At 48.9% G+C, this 16,353-nt stretch overlaps 1 protein-coding gene and 5 non-coding genes across 7 annotated transcripts in view; 5 read left to right on the top strand and 1 right to left on the bottom strand.

Moving 5' to 3' along the window:
* Window positions 1-16,353, bottom strand: part of LOC138571570 (tetraspanin-33-like) — a 935,706-nt gene that overhangs the window by 448,123 nt on the left and 471,230 nt on the right. The gene's annotated exons all lie outside the window — the stretch shown is intronic.
* On the top strand, window positions 771-842 carry TRNAW-CCA (transfer RNA tryptophan (anticodon CCA)). The gene has a single exon. It is a non-coding gene; the product is annotated as a tRNA-Trp (tRNA).
* TRNAN-GUU (transfer RNA asparagine (anticodon GUU)) lies at window positions 1,666-1,739 on the top strand. The gene has a single exon. It is a non-coding gene; the product is annotated as a tRNA-Asn (tRNA).
* TRNAW-CCA (transfer RNA tryptophan (anticodon CCA)) lies at window positions 8,347-8,418 on the top strand. The gene has a single exon. It is a non-coding gene; the product is annotated as a tRNA-Trp (tRNA).
* Window positions 9,222-9,295, top strand: TRNAN-GUU (transfer RNA asparagine (anticodon GUU)). Its single transcript has one exon. It is a non-coding gene; the product is annotated as a tRNA-Asn (tRNA).
* Window positions 15,900-15,971, top strand: TRNAW-CCA (transfer RNA tryptophan (anticodon CCA)). Its single transcript has one exon. It is a non-coding gene; the product is annotated as a tRNA-Trp (tRNA).

The raw sequence follows: 16,353 nt of genomic DNA, 5'->3' as shown, positions 1-16,353 counted from the left end.
CCATTCATGTGAAACAGACTTCTGTTCAGGGCCTTTAAATGCAACCCATAGGCAAAATACAGGCAAACCTCCTAATTTGCATATGGCTTGCTCCAACAGAAGTGATGTCACACAAGGAGCATCATCAGTTTTTGATACTTGGAGGAACCACGGAAGTGACTTAGAATGAGTTGCCATAAGTAAGCCAAGGGGCAAATAACTTTGTTGTGCAAAATACCAAAATTAGCACTATTATTATATATGGAGCACCTTTATAGTCATTAGGCCTTGTTTTATAATAGCATGATATAATAACATAAGCTATTAACATTGCCACACACCCTAACTAGGGGCCCCCCTCTATTTCCAATCCCACTTAAAGCACTGGGTGGGAGTTATATAAAAGTGCAATATGAAATGGGTTACTGTTGCCGAGATAACCCCCATGTGAAAGATCATCTGTGGCACAGGTGCTTTTGTGTATTTTCCGGGGTTATGTAATATTTAGTATCCCGTGCATTTGCATCTCCCCCAGTCTTCGGCTGTTTCCGTTGCTGCAGGTCTAACCTGGGTAGTAATAAAGTGAAGCCTCTGCAGACCGAGCTGTGCTGAGCTGCGACCATTGGGGGGACTGGAAGGGCACGGGGCGCACAACATTACAAAACACCGGCGGCCTGACTGTCATTTATCTCGCGCACAAGGCAGAGTGTGTTGGGCGTTATATATGTTGTGTCCATGTATGCGCCCTCAATGTCACCAGTCCACAGAGTGTGGGCACTTTCCTGGTGCGGGACCTCGTGGCGCAACGGTAGCGCGTCTGACTCCAGATCAGAAGGTTGCGTGTTCATATCACGTCGGGGTCAAGTCTGCCTTGTTTTTTGTATCGCAATATGAAAATGTATTTATCGTAAATTGTGAGGTCGTTTTTAGCCAATACTGCACAAAAGTCATGCACAGACATGTTCCTCTAGAAACGGACCCCGGTCTCTAACCATTGCTTCTTTTTTATTGTACACTTAGCCGGTAAGTATCACAGCTCCCCGCCCCCACCACCTCCCACCACCAGAGTCCCTGCCTTCAGGCAGCAATTATAAAAAAAAACGAAGGCATGCAGGAGTAAGGGAGAGTTACACTCCCAGGAATAGGAGAGGCATGAACAAATGAAGGAATAGAAAAGGGTTCCTGTCGAGGAGGTTGATGCCCTCATATGCAAGCATTGGATGAGGAAGAGGGGCGTGGGGGTAATGGGGCAGATATGCCAAGGGCACGTTTTTTTCTGTTTGTTTGCATACATGCCAACATTATCCACTCCATTTGGGAGGCAAAGTCCAGTTCTGGATTTATAATGGGGACATCCACGACTACAAGTCCCAGAATGCAAAACGAAAACCTGGAATTGACTGGTGTCTCCCAAAAGCAATGGATATTGTTCTCATAAATGTGTGTATCTGGTCGAATTGCCACCATTCTGAAAGGAGTTGTTGGACAAAGAGAAGAGGACACGTGGAAACTCAGACCAGGGTTTCATGGACTGGTTTGCACACGGGAGGAGCAGGAACGCACGTGTCTGTGTTGCTATAGGATCTCCATGCATTCCTAAACATGATACATATAAACAAGCTCTATATCCATGCGTGCTCTGCTATCACAGCGTGACATCTGCTCAGGAAACAACTGCTCTCCCCCGTCTCTGTGGCGCAATCGGTTAGCGCGTTCGGCTGTTAACCGAAAGGTTGGTGGTTCAAGCCCACCCAGGGACGAGTTCTTTTTCTACCTCTTGGAGCCTCCCTTTACCCCATTAAACAGCAACGTCGGATGCTGAGAGCAGAGAGGACCCACAATGACGCTGCCTCCATACTGATACACAAAGTATTTATAGCAGCGGGTGCGTCTGCACCCCAAACGGATTTAACATCTGAAAACGGTTTGCTAATGGTGTAGGGGTGACCGGAAACATGTGGGCATGAGGGTGTGCGGCTGATATCTGTGCTCATAGACAATAGATGTGGCCTGACATGGCACCAATATCCCGCAACATGTGGTGGGCAGTGGGGCTCTTAGCAGCACTGTGCACTTCTCCCCTGGCACTGGGTGCAGCAGTACTGCCCTAAAATGCACCAACGGCCGGAGAGAAGGGCCCTATGAAAAAGCCTCTGTTCCTAGTGAGGGAATAGCTATCGCTCTGACATATAGGGCACAAAAGACCCCGCGGGCCACGCAGCCTTCTCTGATCTGGAGTCAGAGGCTTGCGCCACGAGGTCCCTTCACAGACATATAGCGCAATTGCAGGTACTAGGGACACTGATGCGGCAGGTAACCCAAGTACACATAAAATAACAAAGTATTCTGCCGCGGAAGCGAGAGCAGAGCAAAGCAGCCAGGGCGCAGCAGATGTAGGAAATACTCAAAAGCCACTGAGCCACAGATGATTCTTCACATAGGCCATGGTGGTGGCCAGGCCCGGCTGAAGATGTGTCGGGCCCATTGTACATGATGGTTGGCCATCTGAGGCTCCCGTGGTGGGGCATCAGGCCCGGCCTTAGGAAGGGGGCGAGCCGGGCGAACGCCCATGCCGCCACGCCCCCCGGGGCGCCTTTAGCCCCCCGCTCCAGGTCGGGGAGTCTTTCAAGGGTTCCCCCGAGCTAGCGTGGTGGGAGAAGGCACGCTGTTGCTGTTGGAAGCGCCTGCGCTCTTGATATCAAAAGGCGCCATTAGCCCCCAACCGCGCCAGCTCGGCAGAGTCTTTCAAGGGCTGAGCTGGCATGTTGGGAGAAGGCGTGGCAGGCGCTCATTGTTGTTGAATGCGCCTGCGGCAGCGGACCACATTTAACAACAATAGGGTGCTAATGCACCCATTTATATCATTACCTCCTCGCTGCAGCGAGGAGGTAAAAAAAAAAGTGGCACATCCTGGCCCGCCCCTCCTCCTCTTCCCTCTCCATCTGTGCTTGCTGACCCTCCTTTAGCCACCCTCCCACCATCCTTCTTGTCCTTTCCTCTTTTCACCCCTGACGAGGTTGCTCGACAAGTCTGATCTATGAAAGCCTCTTCAAAACAGGTTCATCCCTGTTCCTCTAAAAGCATCAAGGACCACATTGACACCTTCGCTCCGGCCCTTGCTGATTTTTGTAACCACTCCTTTGCCTCTGGATCCTTCCCCTCCCCTCTGAAGCACTCCTTTGTGCATCCTCTTCTCAAGAAACCCACAGCTGATCCTTCTTGTCCAGCTAACTATCGCCCAATTTCCATTACTCCCTTTCTTGGCAAACTCCTGGAAAAGTTGGCCATCTCTCAGCTTTGACTTCATTCCAATTCTGTTGGCTGTCTCCATGACCATCAGTCTGGCTTCAGAGCTGCCAGAAGCATGGAAACTGCTCTCCTAAACATCCGTGAAGATCTGCTCACCTACCTTGACTCTAACATTCCCTCTGTCCTCATCCTCCTCGATCTCTATTCTGCCTTCGACACGGTCAACCATACCATCCTGCTCAACCGTCTCCGTGAAAACTTGGGTATCACTGATCAGGCTCTGGCCTGGCTGACCTCTTTCCTCTCAGATCGACCCTCCCAGGTCCAACTTGGGTCCTTCCTTTCATCTATCTTCCTCTCTACCTGTGGTGTTCCCCAGGGGTCTCACCTCTTGCCCTAGCTTTTCAACCAATACCTGGCTCTCGCCCACTGCATTGCCATTTTCTGCTCAAATTTCCAGTGCTACGCTGACGGCACTCAACTCATTTTCAGGCTGCCCTCTGCCACCTCCTCTCCCTCTCTCATCTCTGATTGCCTAACTGCCATTCAAGATTGGTGTGCCGCCAATGATCTTTGTCTGAATGCCAGCAAGACGGAGATCCTCCTCATCGGCAAACCTTCACCACCCTTTCCCCTCACTCTCTGGCCGGCCTCCCTTGGCACTCCTCCTACCCCCACCTGTGAGGCTAAGAACCTCGGGGTCATCTATGACTCCACCCTTTCCTTCTCCGCCCACATCTCTGAGGTCTCTAAAAAGTCAAATTTCAGACTGCACCTATTCAGAGGTACTCTGCCTTTCCTCTCCTTCCCCCAGAAGCTCATGGCATCTCAAGCTCTGGTTCTCTCTAGCTTGGACTATTGTAACAGCCTCTTTCTAAATCTACCTGCCTCTACTCTGCGCCCTCTGCAACTAATTCAGAACAGGACTGTGAGACTTGTCCTTGGCCTCAACCCCTGGGATCGTATCTCTCCAGCTCTGAAATCTCTTCACTGGCTCCCATTGGATGCAAGGATTATATTCAAAACCCTCTGCATTGTCCTCAAGGCTTTCTGGGGCCTGGGTCCAAAATATCTTCAGCTATCCCCCCGCAAATACCTCCCCTCTCGAGCTCTTCACTCCTCTAACTCCAACTCACTCAGGGTCAGTCGTTTTTCTAGGAAACGAGCTGGGGGTAGATCTCTGTCTTCGGCTGGGGCCTCCTTCTGGAACAGCCTCCCTGTCACTCTAAAACTTGAGGAGAACCATCTCCGGTTCCAGAAGCACCTCAAGATCTTCCTCTTTTCTTCTGCCTTCGCTCCCCCTCTCCCCTGCTGATCTGTTCTCTCTTGGCACTATGCACCTGGCCACCCTCTGGCTTTTGGGCCCAGGTACCTGCTCATCCTGTCACCCTCCCGCACTGCCTCCGGGCCACCCCTTGCACTGGGGTCTGTATCTGTACCCATACAGCCCCCCCTTTTTCTTCCTGCACATATCGGACCTATCCTGTCTGCTGCCTTAAACCTAGCACTTGCAAATTTCTGGCTGCATTACCACTGTTTGTTGCCTTTATTATTTATTTATTGTTATTTATCTGTTTCTCCTCTGCTTCGCACTTTCCACCTCTCCCCCCCTTCCATGCACTTTTCCTCTCCCCCCTCTCCCATGCACTTGCGCGTTCTCAATGTCACTGGGCCAAGTAAGATCGCTGTTTTGTTCTCCCCTGTTCCCCTCCCTTGCCTTGTCGAGCTCTGAAACACTTGTGTACGAGCGCGATAGAAATAAAATATCAATCAATCAATCTTGTGATAATTGGTGGCTATTAAATGTATCTTTGTCACCTTTGTAATGTATGCACCCCCTGGGTGCCTCAGACTGTTTTTGCTCTAAGCAGGAGGTCCCTAACCACTATGGTTCTCCCTGCTTCTGTGCCTTTCCCCCGTTCTCCCCTGACGAGCTTTCCAGACAAGTCTGATCTATGAATGTCTTGTCAAAACAGGTTCACCCCAGCTCCTCCAAAACCATCAAGGACCACATCGACTCCCTGGCTCCTGCCCTGATCGACTTCTGCAACCATTCCTTCACCACTGGAGTCTTCCCGTCCTCCCTTGTGCACTCCCTTCGGCACCCTCTTCTTAAGAAACCCTCTACCGACCCGTCTTGCCTGGCCAACTATCGCTCAATCTCCATCACTCCTTTCCTTGCCAAACTCCTGGAGAAGCTGGCCATCTCCCAGCTTAATCTTCACACTGAATCTGTTGGTTGCCTCCGTGACCATCAGTCTGGCTTCAGAGCTGCCAGAAGCATGGAAACTGCTCTCCTGAACATCCGTGAAGACCTGCTCTCCAACCTTGACTCCAACACCCCCTGTGTTTTCATCTTGCTTGATCTCTCTTTTGCCTTTGATACGGTCAACCATGCCATCCTGCTCAATCCTCTCCATGATAACCTGGGGATCACTGGTCAGGCCCTGGCATGGCTGAATTCTTTCCTCTCTGATCGACATTCCCCGGTTCAACTTGGGTCCTTCCTCTCCTTTATCTCTATCTCTACATAGGGTGTTCCCTAGGGGTCTAATCTCTCTCCCTGGCTGTTCAACCAATACCTGGCACATCTTGCCAACTGCATTGCCATGCTCTATCCCAACTTCCAGTGCTATGCGGATGACACTCAACTCATTTTCAGCCACCTCTTCCCCCTCACTCATCTCTGATTGTCTGTCCGCCATCCAGGAGTGGTGTGCTGCCAATGATCTCTTTCTTAATGCCAGTAAGACTGAGACTCTCCTCATCAGCACACCCACTCCCTGTCATTTTCTGGCCGGACTCTCTGGGCCCTCTTCCTGCTCCCACCTGTGAGGCTAAAAACCTCGGGATCATCATCGACTCCACACTCTCCTTCTCTCCTCACATCTCTGACGTCTCTAAGAAGTCACACTACCAGCTGCACCTCCTTAGAGGTATTCTTCTTTTCCTCTCTTTCCCCCAGAAGCTCACTGTCTCCAGAGCTCTGGTCCTCTCTAGGCTGGACTATTGCAACAACCTCTTTCTAAATCTGCCTGCAATAATCCCTGCCACTAGGATTGGGCAGTTACCCTTCTCTCTCCTCCCAAACCTACCCTCCAAGTCAGGATTGGTTTAGGGGTGTGGAGCAACATATGGCAATTCCCAATTGTAATCGCCCTTTGTTCTCCTTTCACCTTTTTGGCAAAAACAATTTATGTATCACAACTTCATAATTTTACTAGCAACTGCCATACTAAACATATATTCTGTTTCAGCTAATCATGGGGAATTAGATAAGCGGCCACAAAATCCGTATCATGTAGCATGGCCATGTGGCACCTTTCTGTCATTTCCATAAAAATACAACAGTTATGAATATGTAAGTTATTAAGCACATCCCTAATTTCAATGTCCACCGCTCACCAACTCTCACATTTGGAACATGTTCAGATCAGCCAGAAACCTAATTTAACTGGCCCTTACAGTTCTCAGAGTTACAAGAAGATGAATTGGATATCCCCAAAATAGCCTGGAAATTACATAAGTTTCCATAGATGAAATCCATCCGCCTTATAATGGCTGTTAAAAAGGCCTAAATGATAATAGTCCTTTTAAATGAATTATGAATCTTCATGTGGGACAAATGGCCCTGACTCCTGCCTTCCGGCCCTTTGTTTTCACTGGCTCAGCCTGTGGCCAGAGTTTTTTTTTTATCAGTCTCCTTTGTGCTGGAAGCTAGCTCCTTGAAGTGGGTGCCCCCATTTTCACAAATATTAGTCAAGCTCAAGCCAGGGGGTAACTTTTCTTGAAGTCAATGCTTTCAGAGCTAACAAGTCTGGAGAACACTGAATTTCGAAGCCTTAAGCAGGACATATTTATTGTGGTTTGTCATTAGATGGGACATGTGACATCCTAGGCTGGAAGTGGGAGATGTCCTTGTGAAGTTTTGCCTACAGCCAGCAAATGTGACTGCCTTGGGCTGACAATTTCCATGAAGACAAATTGGCTCTTCAAATGTCACTGGAGGTTTGTAGGTGAAACATAATATACATTGCTTTTGGTCAACCCGCACACATGTTTTGTTTTCCTGACATTTTTCGTTGAGCAGTGATATATTTTTTTCAATTTTTGACTTTATGAAACCATTTTTATTTGCACACACCTGTGCCGGCCGTTTTTGTTTTCAATGTGTACAAATCATGTTTTCCATGTGACAGGGATCTTTGATTCCTGCTTCATTTGTAAATTAAAATGCTGCTTGTCTGTTGGTCATGACGGGTAGGCCCCTTCCCACGTGGCTCTTTAATTTAACTTGAAAAACCACAACAAAGGCCATGCCGTTTTTGTTTCAGTGTTTAAAATCCTGCCATTCATGTGAAACAGACTTCTGTTCAGGGCCTTTAAATGCAACCCATAGGCAAAATACAGGCAAACCTCCTAATTTGCATATGGCTTGCTCCAACAGAAGTGATGTCACACAAGGAGCATCATCAGTTTTTGATACTTGGAGGAACCACGGAAGTGACTTAGAATGAGTTGCCATAAGTAAGCCAAGGGGCAAATAACTTTGTTGTGCAAAATACCCAAATTAGCACTATTATTATATATGGAGCACCTTTATAGTCATTAGGCCTTGTTTTATAATAGCATGATATAATAACATAAGCTATTAACATTGCCACACACCCTAACTAGGGGCCCCCCTCTATTTCCAATCCCACTTAAAGCACTGGGTGGGAGTTATATAAAAGTGCAATATGAAATGGGTTACTGTTGGCGAGATAACCCCCATGTGAAAGATCATCTGTGGCACAGGTGCTTTTGTGTATTTTCCGGGGTTATGTAATATTTAGTATCCCGTGCATTTGCATCTCCCCCAGTCTTCGGCTGTTTCCGTCGCTGCAGGTCTAACCTGGGTAGTAATAAAGTGAAGCCTCTGCAGACCGAGCTGTGCTGAGCTGCGACCATTGGGGGGACTGGAAGGGCACGGGGCGCACAACATTACAAAACACCGGCGGCCTGACTGTCATTTATCTCGCGCACAAGGCAGAGTGTGTTGGGCGTTATATATGTTGTGTCCATGTATGCGCCCTCAATGTCACCAGTCCACAGAGTGTGGGCACTTTCCTGAGGCGGGACCTCGTGGCGCAACGGTAGCGCGTCTGACTCCAGATCAGAAGGTTGCGTGTTCAAATCACGTCGGGGTCAAGTCTGCCTTGTTTTTTGTATCGCAATATGAAAATGTATTTATCGTAAATTGTGAGGTCGTTTTTAGCCAATACTGCACAAAAGTCATGCACAGACATGTTCCTCTAGAAACGGACCCCGGTCTCTAACCATTGCTTCTTTTTTATTGTACACTTAGCCGGTAAGTATCACAGCTCCCCGCCCCCACCACCTCCCACCACCAGAGTCCCTGCCTTCAGGCAGCAATTATAAAAAAAAACGAAGGCATGCAGGAGTAAGGGAGAGTTACACTCCCAGGAATAGGAGAGGCATGAACAAATGAAGGAATAGAAAAGGGTTCCTGTCGAGGAGGTTGATGCCCTCATATGCAAGCATTGGATGAGGAAGAGGGGCGTGGGGGTAATGGGGCAGATATGCCAAGGGCACGTTTTTTCTGTTTGTTTGCATACATGCCAACATTATCCACTCCATTTGGGAGGCAAAGTCCAGTTCTGGGTTTATAATGGGGACATCCACGACTACAAGTCCCTGGAATTGACTGGTGTCTCCCAAATGCAATGGATATTGTTCTCATAAATGTGTGTATCTGGTCGAATTGCCACCATTCTGAAAGGAGTTGTTGGACAAAGAGAAGAGGACACGTGAAAACTCAGACCAGGGTTTCATGGACTGGTTTGCACACGGGAGGAGCAGGAACGCACGTGTCTGTGTTGCTATAGGATCTCCATGCATTCCTAAACATCATACATATAAACAAGCTCTATATCCATGCGTGCTCTGCTATCACAGCGTGACCTCTGCTCAGGAAACAACTGCTCTCGCCCGTCTCTGTGGCGCAATCGGTTAGCGCGTTCGGCTGTTAACCGAAAGGTTGGTGGTTCAAGCCCACCCAGGGACGAGTTCTTTTTCTACCTCTTGGAGCCTCCCTTTACCCCATTAAACAGCAACGTCGGATGCTGAGAGCAGAGAGGACCCACAATGACGCTGCCTCCATACTGATACACAAAGTATTTATAGCAGCGAGTGCGTCTGCACCCCAAACGGCTTTAACATCTGAAAACGGTTTGCTAATGGTGTAGGGGTGACCGGAAACATGTGGGCATGAGGGTGTGCGGCTGATATCTGTGCTCATAGACAATAGATGTGGCCTGACATGGCACCAATATCCGGCAACATGTGGTGGGCAGTGGGGCTCTTAGCAGCACTGTGCACTTCTCCCCTGGCACTGGGTGCAGCAGTACTGCCTTAAAATGCACCAACGGCCGGAGAGAAGGGCCCTATGAAAAAGCCTCTGTTCCTAGTGAGGGAATAGCTATCGCTCTGACATATAGGGCACAAAAGACCCCGCCGGCCACGCAGCCTTCTCTGATCTGGAGTCAGAGGCTTGCGCCACGAGGTCCCTTCACAGACATATAGCGCAATTGCAGGTACTAGGGACACTGATGCGGCAGGTAACCCAAGTACACATAAAATAACAAAGTATTCTGCCGCGGAAGCGAGAGCAGAGCAAAGCAGCCAGGGCGCAGCAGATGTAGGAAATACTCAAAAGCCACTGAGCCACAGATGATTCTTCACATAGGCCATGGTGGTGGCCAGGCCCGGCTGAAGATGTGTCGGGCCCATTGTACATGATAGTTGGCCATCTGAGGCTCCCGTGGTGGGGCATCAGGCCCGGCCTTAGGAAGGGGGCGAGCCGGGCGAACGCCCATGCCGCCACGCCCCCCGGGGCGCCTTTAGCCCCCGGTCCAGGTCGGGGAGTCTTTCAAGGGTTCCCCCGAGCTAGCGTGGTGGGAGAAGGCACGCTGTTGCTGTTGGAAGCGACTGCGCTCTTGATATCAAAAGGCGCCATTAGCCCCCAACCGCGCCAGCTCGGCAGAGTCTTTCAAGGGCTGAGCTGGCATGTTGGGAGAAGGCGTGGCAGGCGCTCATTGTTGTTGAATGCGCCTGCGGCAGCGGACCGCATTTAACAACAATAGGGTTCTAATGCACCCATTTATATCATTACCTCCTCGCTGCAGCGAGGAGGTAAAAAAAAGTGGCACATCCTGGCCCGCCCCTCCTCCTCTTCCCTCTCCATCTGTGCTTGCTGACCCTCCTTTAGCCACCCTCCCACCATCCTTCTTGTCCTTTCCTCTTTTCACCCCTGACGAGGTTGCTCGACAAGTCTGATCTATGAAAGCCTCTTCAAAACAGGTTCATCCCTGTTCCTCTAAAAGCATCAAGGACCACATTGACACCTTCGCTCCGGCCCTTGCTGATTTTTGTAACCACTCCTTTGCCTCTGGATCCTTCCCCTCCCCTCTGAAGCACTCCTTTGTGCATCCTCTTCTCAAGAAACCCACAGCTGATCCTTCTTGTCCAGCTAACTATCGCCCAATTTCCATTACTCCCTTTCTTGGCAAACTCCTGGAAAAGTTGGCCATCTCTCAGCTTTGACTTCATTCCAATTCTGTTGGCTGTCTCCATGACCACCAGTCTGGCTTCAGAGCTGCCAGAAGCATGGAAACTGCTCTCCTAAACATCCGTGAAGATCTGCTCACCTACCTTGACTCTAACATTCCCTCTGTCCTCATCCTCCTCGATCTCTATTCTGCCTTCGACACGGTCAACCATACCATCCTGCTCAACCGTCTCCGTGAAAACTTGGGTATTACTGATCAGGCTCTGGCCTGGCTGACCTCTTTCCTCTCAGATCGACCCTCCCAGGTCCAACTTGGGTCCTTCCTTTCATCTATCTTCCTCTCTACCTGTGGTGTTCCCCAGGGGTCTCACCTCTTGCCCTAGCTTTTCAACCAATACCTGGCTCTCGCCCACTGCATTGCCATTTTCTGCTCAAATTTCCAGTGCTACGCTGACGGCACTCAACTCATTTTCAGGCTGCCCTCTGCCACCTCCTCTCCCTCTCTCATCTCTGATTGCCTAACTGCCATTCAAGATTGGTGTGCCGCCAATGATCTTTGTCTGAATGCCAGCAAGACGGAGATCCTCCTCATCGGCAAACCTTCACCACCCTTTCCCCTCACTCTCTGGCCGGCCTCCCTTGGCACTCCTCCTACCCCCACCTGTGAGGCTAAGAACCTCGGGGTCATCTATGACTCCACCCTTTCCTTCTCCGCCCACATCTCTGAGGTCTCTAAAAAGTCAAATTTCAGACTGCACCTATTCAGAGGTACTCTGCCTTTCCTCTCCTTCCCCCAGAAGCTCATGGCATCTCAAGCTCTGGTTCTCTCTAGCTTGGACTATTGTAACAGCCTCTTTCTAAATCTACCTGCCTCTACTCTGCGCCCTCTGCAACTAATTCAGAACAGGACTGTGAGACTTGTCCTTGGCCTCAACCCCTGGGATCGTATCTCTCCAGCTCTGAAATCTCTTCACTGGCTCCCATTGGATGCAAGGATTATATTCAAAACCCTCTGCATTGTCCACAAGGCTTTCTGGGGCCTGGGTCCAAAATATCTTCAGCTATCCCTCCGCAAATACCTCCCCTCTCGAGCTCTTCACTCCTCTAACTCCAACTCACTCAGGGTCAGTCGTTTTTCTAGGAAACGAGCTGGGGGTAGATCTCTGTCTTCGGCTGGGGCCTCCTTCTGGAACAGCCTCCCTGTCACTCTAAAACTTGAGGAGAACCATCTCCGGTTCCAGAAGCACCTCAAGACCTTCCTCTTTTCTTCTGCCTTCGCTCCCCCTCTCCCCTGCTGATCTGTTCTCTCTTGGCACCATGCACCTGGCCACCCTCTGGCTTTTGGGCCCAGGTACCTGCTCATCCTGTCACCCTCCCGCACTGCCTCCGGGCCACCCCTTGCACTGGGGTCTGTATCTGTACCCATACAGCCCCCCCCTTTTCTTCCTGCACATATCGGACCTATCCTGTCTGCTGCCTTAAACCTAGCACTTGCAAATTTCTGGCTGCATTACCACTGTTTGTTGCCTTTATTATTTATTTATTGTTATTTATCTGTTTCTCCTCTGCTTCGCACTTTCCACCTCTCCCCCCCTTCCATGCACTTTTCCTCTCCCCCCTCTCCCATGCACTTGCGCGTTCTCAATGTCACTGGGCCAAGTAAGATCTCTGTTTTGTTCTCCCCTGTTCCCCTCCCTTGCCTTGTCGAGCTCTGAAACACTTGTGTACGAGCGCGATAGAAATAAAATATCAATCAATCAATCTTGTGATAATTGGTGGCTATTAAATATATCTTTGTCACCTTTGTAATGTATGCACCCCATGGGTGCCTCAGACTGCTTTTGCTCTAAGCAGGAGGTCCCTAACCACTATGGTTCTCCCTGCTTCTGTGCCTTTCCCCCGTTCTCCCCTGACGAGCTTTCCAGACAAGTCTGATCTATGAATGTCTTGTCAAAACAGGTTCACCCCAGCTCCTCCAAAACCATCAAAGACCACATCGACTCCCTGGCTCCTGCCCTGATCGACTTCTGCAACCATTCCTTCACCACTGGAGTCTTCCCGTCCTCCCTTGTGCACTCCCTTCGGCACCCTCTTCTTAAGAAACCCTCTACCGACCCGTCTTGCCTGGCCAACTATCGCTCAATCTCCATCACTCCTTTCCTTGCCAAACTCCTGGAGAAGCTGGTCATCTCCCAGCTTAATCTTCACACTGAATCTGTTGGTTGCCTCCGTGACCATCAGTCTGGCTTCAGAGCTGCCAGAAGCATGGAAACTGCTCTCCTGAACATCCGCGAAGACCTGCTCTCCAACCTTGACTCCAACACCCCCTGTGTTTTCATCTTGCTTGATCTCTCTTTTGCCTTTGATACGGTCAACCATGCCATCCTGCTCAATCCTCTCCATGATAACCTGGGGATCACTGGTCAGGCCCTGGCATGGCTGAATTCTTTCCTCTCTGATCGACATTCCCCGGTTCAACTTGGGTCCTTCCTCTCCTTTATCTCTATCTCTACCTAGGGTGTTCCCTAGGGGTCTAACCTCTCTCCCTGGCTGTTCAACCAATACCTGGCACATCTTGCCAACTGCATTGCCATGCTCTATCCCAACTTCCAGTGCTATGCGGATGACACTCAACTCATTTTCAGCCACCTCTTCCCCCTCACTCATCTCTGATTGTCCGCCATCCAGGAGTGGTGTGCTGCCAATGATCTCTTTCTTAATGCCAGAAAGACTGAGACTCTCCTCATCAGCACACCCACTCCCTGTCATTTTCTGGCCGGACTCTCTGGGCCCTCTTCCTGCTCCCACCTGTGAGGCTAAAAACCTCGGGATCATCATCGACTCCACACTCTCCTTCTCTCCTCACATCTCTGACGTCTCTAAGAAGTCACACTACCAGCTGCACCTCCTTAGAGGTATTCTTCTTTTCCTCTCTTTCCCCCAGAAGCTCACTGTCTCCAGAGCTCTGGTCCTCTCTAGGCTGGACTATTGCAACAACCTCTTTCTAAATTTGCCTGCAATAATCCCTGCCACTAGGATTGGGCAGTTACCCTTCTCTCTCCTCCCAAACCTACCCTCCAAGTCAGGATTGGTTTAGGGGTGTGGAGCAACATATGGCAATTCCCAATTGTAATCGCCCTTTGTTCTCCTTTCACCTTTTTGGCAAAAACGATTTATGTATCACAACTTCATAATTTTACTAGCAACTGCCATACTAAACATATATTCTGTTTCAGCTAATCATGGAGAATTAGATAAGCGGCCACAAAATCTGTATCATGTAGCATGGCCATGTGGCACCTTTCTGTCATTTCCATAAAAATACAACAGTTATGAATATGTAAGTGATTAAGCATATCCCTAATTTCAATGTCCACCGCTCACCAACTCTCACATTTGGAACATGTTCAGATCAGCCAGAAACCTAAATTAACTGGCCCTTACAGTTCTCAGAGTTACAAGAAGATGAATTTGATATCCCCAAAATAGCCTGGAAATTACATAAGTTTCCATAGATGAAATGCATCCGCCTTATAATGGCTGTTAAAAAGGCCTAAATGATAATAGTCCTTTTAAATGAATTATGAATCTTCATGTGGGACAAATGGCCCTGACTCCTGCCTTCCGGCCCTTTGTTTTCACTGGCTCAGCCTGTGGCCAGAGTTTTTTTTATCAGTCTCCTTTGTGCTGGAAGCTGGCTCCTTGAAGTGGGTGCCCCCATTTTCACAAATATTAGTCAAGCTCAAGCCAGGGGGTAACTTTTCTTGAAGTCAATGCTTTCAGAGCCAACAAGTCTGGAGAACACTGAATTTCGAAGCCTTAAGCAGGACATATTTATTGTGGTTTGTCATTAGATGGGACATGTGACATCCAGGCTGGAAGTGGGAGATGTCCTTGTGAAGTTTTGCCTACAGCCAGCAAATGTGACTGCCTTGGGCTGACAATTTCCATGAAGACAAATTGGCTCTTCAAATGTCACTGGAGGTTTGTAGGTGAAACATAATATACATTGCTTTTGGTCAACCCGCACACATGTTTTGTTTTTCTGACATTTTTCGTTGAGCAGTGATATATTTTTTTCAGTTTTTGACTTTATGAAACCATTTTTATTTGCACACACCTGTGCAGGCCGTTTTTGTTTTCAATGTGTACAAATCATGTTTTCCATGTGACAGGGATCTTTGATTCCTCCTTCATTTGTAAATTAAAATGCTGCTTGTCTGTTGGTCATGACGGGTAGGCCCCTTCCCACGTGGCTCTTTAATTTAACTTGAAAAACCACAACAAAGGCCATGCCGTTTTTGTTTCAGTGTTTAAAATCCTGCCATTCATGTGAAACAGACTTCTGTTCAGGGCCTTTAAATGCAACCCATAGGCAAAATACAGGCAAACCTCCTAATTTGCATATGGCTTGCTCCAACAGAAGTGATGTCACACAAAAGGACATTACAAGGAGCATCATCAGTTTTTGATACTTGGAGGAACCACGGAAGTGACTTAGAATGAGTTGCCATAAGCAAGCCAAGGGGCAAATAACTTTGTTGTGCAAAATACCCAAATTAGCACTATTATTATATATGGAGCACCTTTATAGTCATTAGGCCTTGTTTTATAATAGCATGATATAATAACATAAGCTATTAACATTGCCACACACCCTAACTAGGGGCCCCGCTCTATTTCCAATCCCACTTAAAGCACTGGGTGGGAGTTATATAAAAGTGCAATATGAAATGGGTTACTGTTGCCGAGATAACCCCCATGTGAAAGATCATCTGTGGCACAGGTGCTTTTGTGTATTTTCCGGGATTATGTAATATTTAGTATCCCGTCATTTGCATCTCCCCCAGTCTTCGGCTGTTTCCGTCGCTGCAGGTCTAACCTGGGTAGTAATAAAGTGAAGCCTCTGCAGACTGAGCTGTGCTGCGACCATTGGGGGGACTGGAAGGGCACGGGGCGCACAACATTACATAACACCGGCGGCCTGACTGTCATTTATCTCGCGCACAAGGCAGAGTGTGTTGGGCGTTATATATGTTGTGTCCATGTATGCGCCCTCAATGTCACCAGTCCACAGAGTGTGGGCACTTTCCTGAGGCGGGACCTCGTGGCGCAACGGTAGCGCGTCTGACTCCAGATCAGAAGGTTGCATGTTCAAATCACGTCGGGGTCAAGTCTGCCTTGTTTTTTGTATCGCAATATGAAAATGTATTTATCGTAAATTGTGAGGTCGTTTTTAGCCAATACTGCACAAAAGTCATGCACAGACGTGTTCCTCTAGAAACGGACCCCGGTCTCTAACCATTGCTTCTTTTTTATTGTACACTTAGCCGGTAAGTATCACAGCCCCCCGCCCCCACCACCTCCCACCACCAGAGTCCCTGCCTTCAGGCAGCAATTATAAAAAAAAACGAAGGCATGCAGGAGTAAGGGAGAGTTACACTCCCAGGAATAGGAGAGGCATGAACAAATGAAGGAATAGAAAAGGGTTCCTGTCGAGGAGGTTGATGCCCTCATATGCAAGCATTGGATGAGGAAGAGGGGCGTGGGGGTAA

This window comes from Ambystoma mexicanum, chromosome 1p (genome assembly GCF_040938575.1).
Source record: "Ambystoma mexicanum isolate Mex_15411 chromosome 1p, UKY_AmexF1_1, whole genome shotgun sequence".
In the NCBI taxonomy this organism is placed as follows: Eukaryota; Metazoa; Chordata; class Amphibia; order Caudata; family Ambystomatidae; genus Ambystoma; species Ambystoma mexicanum.
The sequence above is the reverse complement of the archived record's forward strand: the minus strand, read 5'-3'. Positions and strand labels throughout refer to the sequence as shown.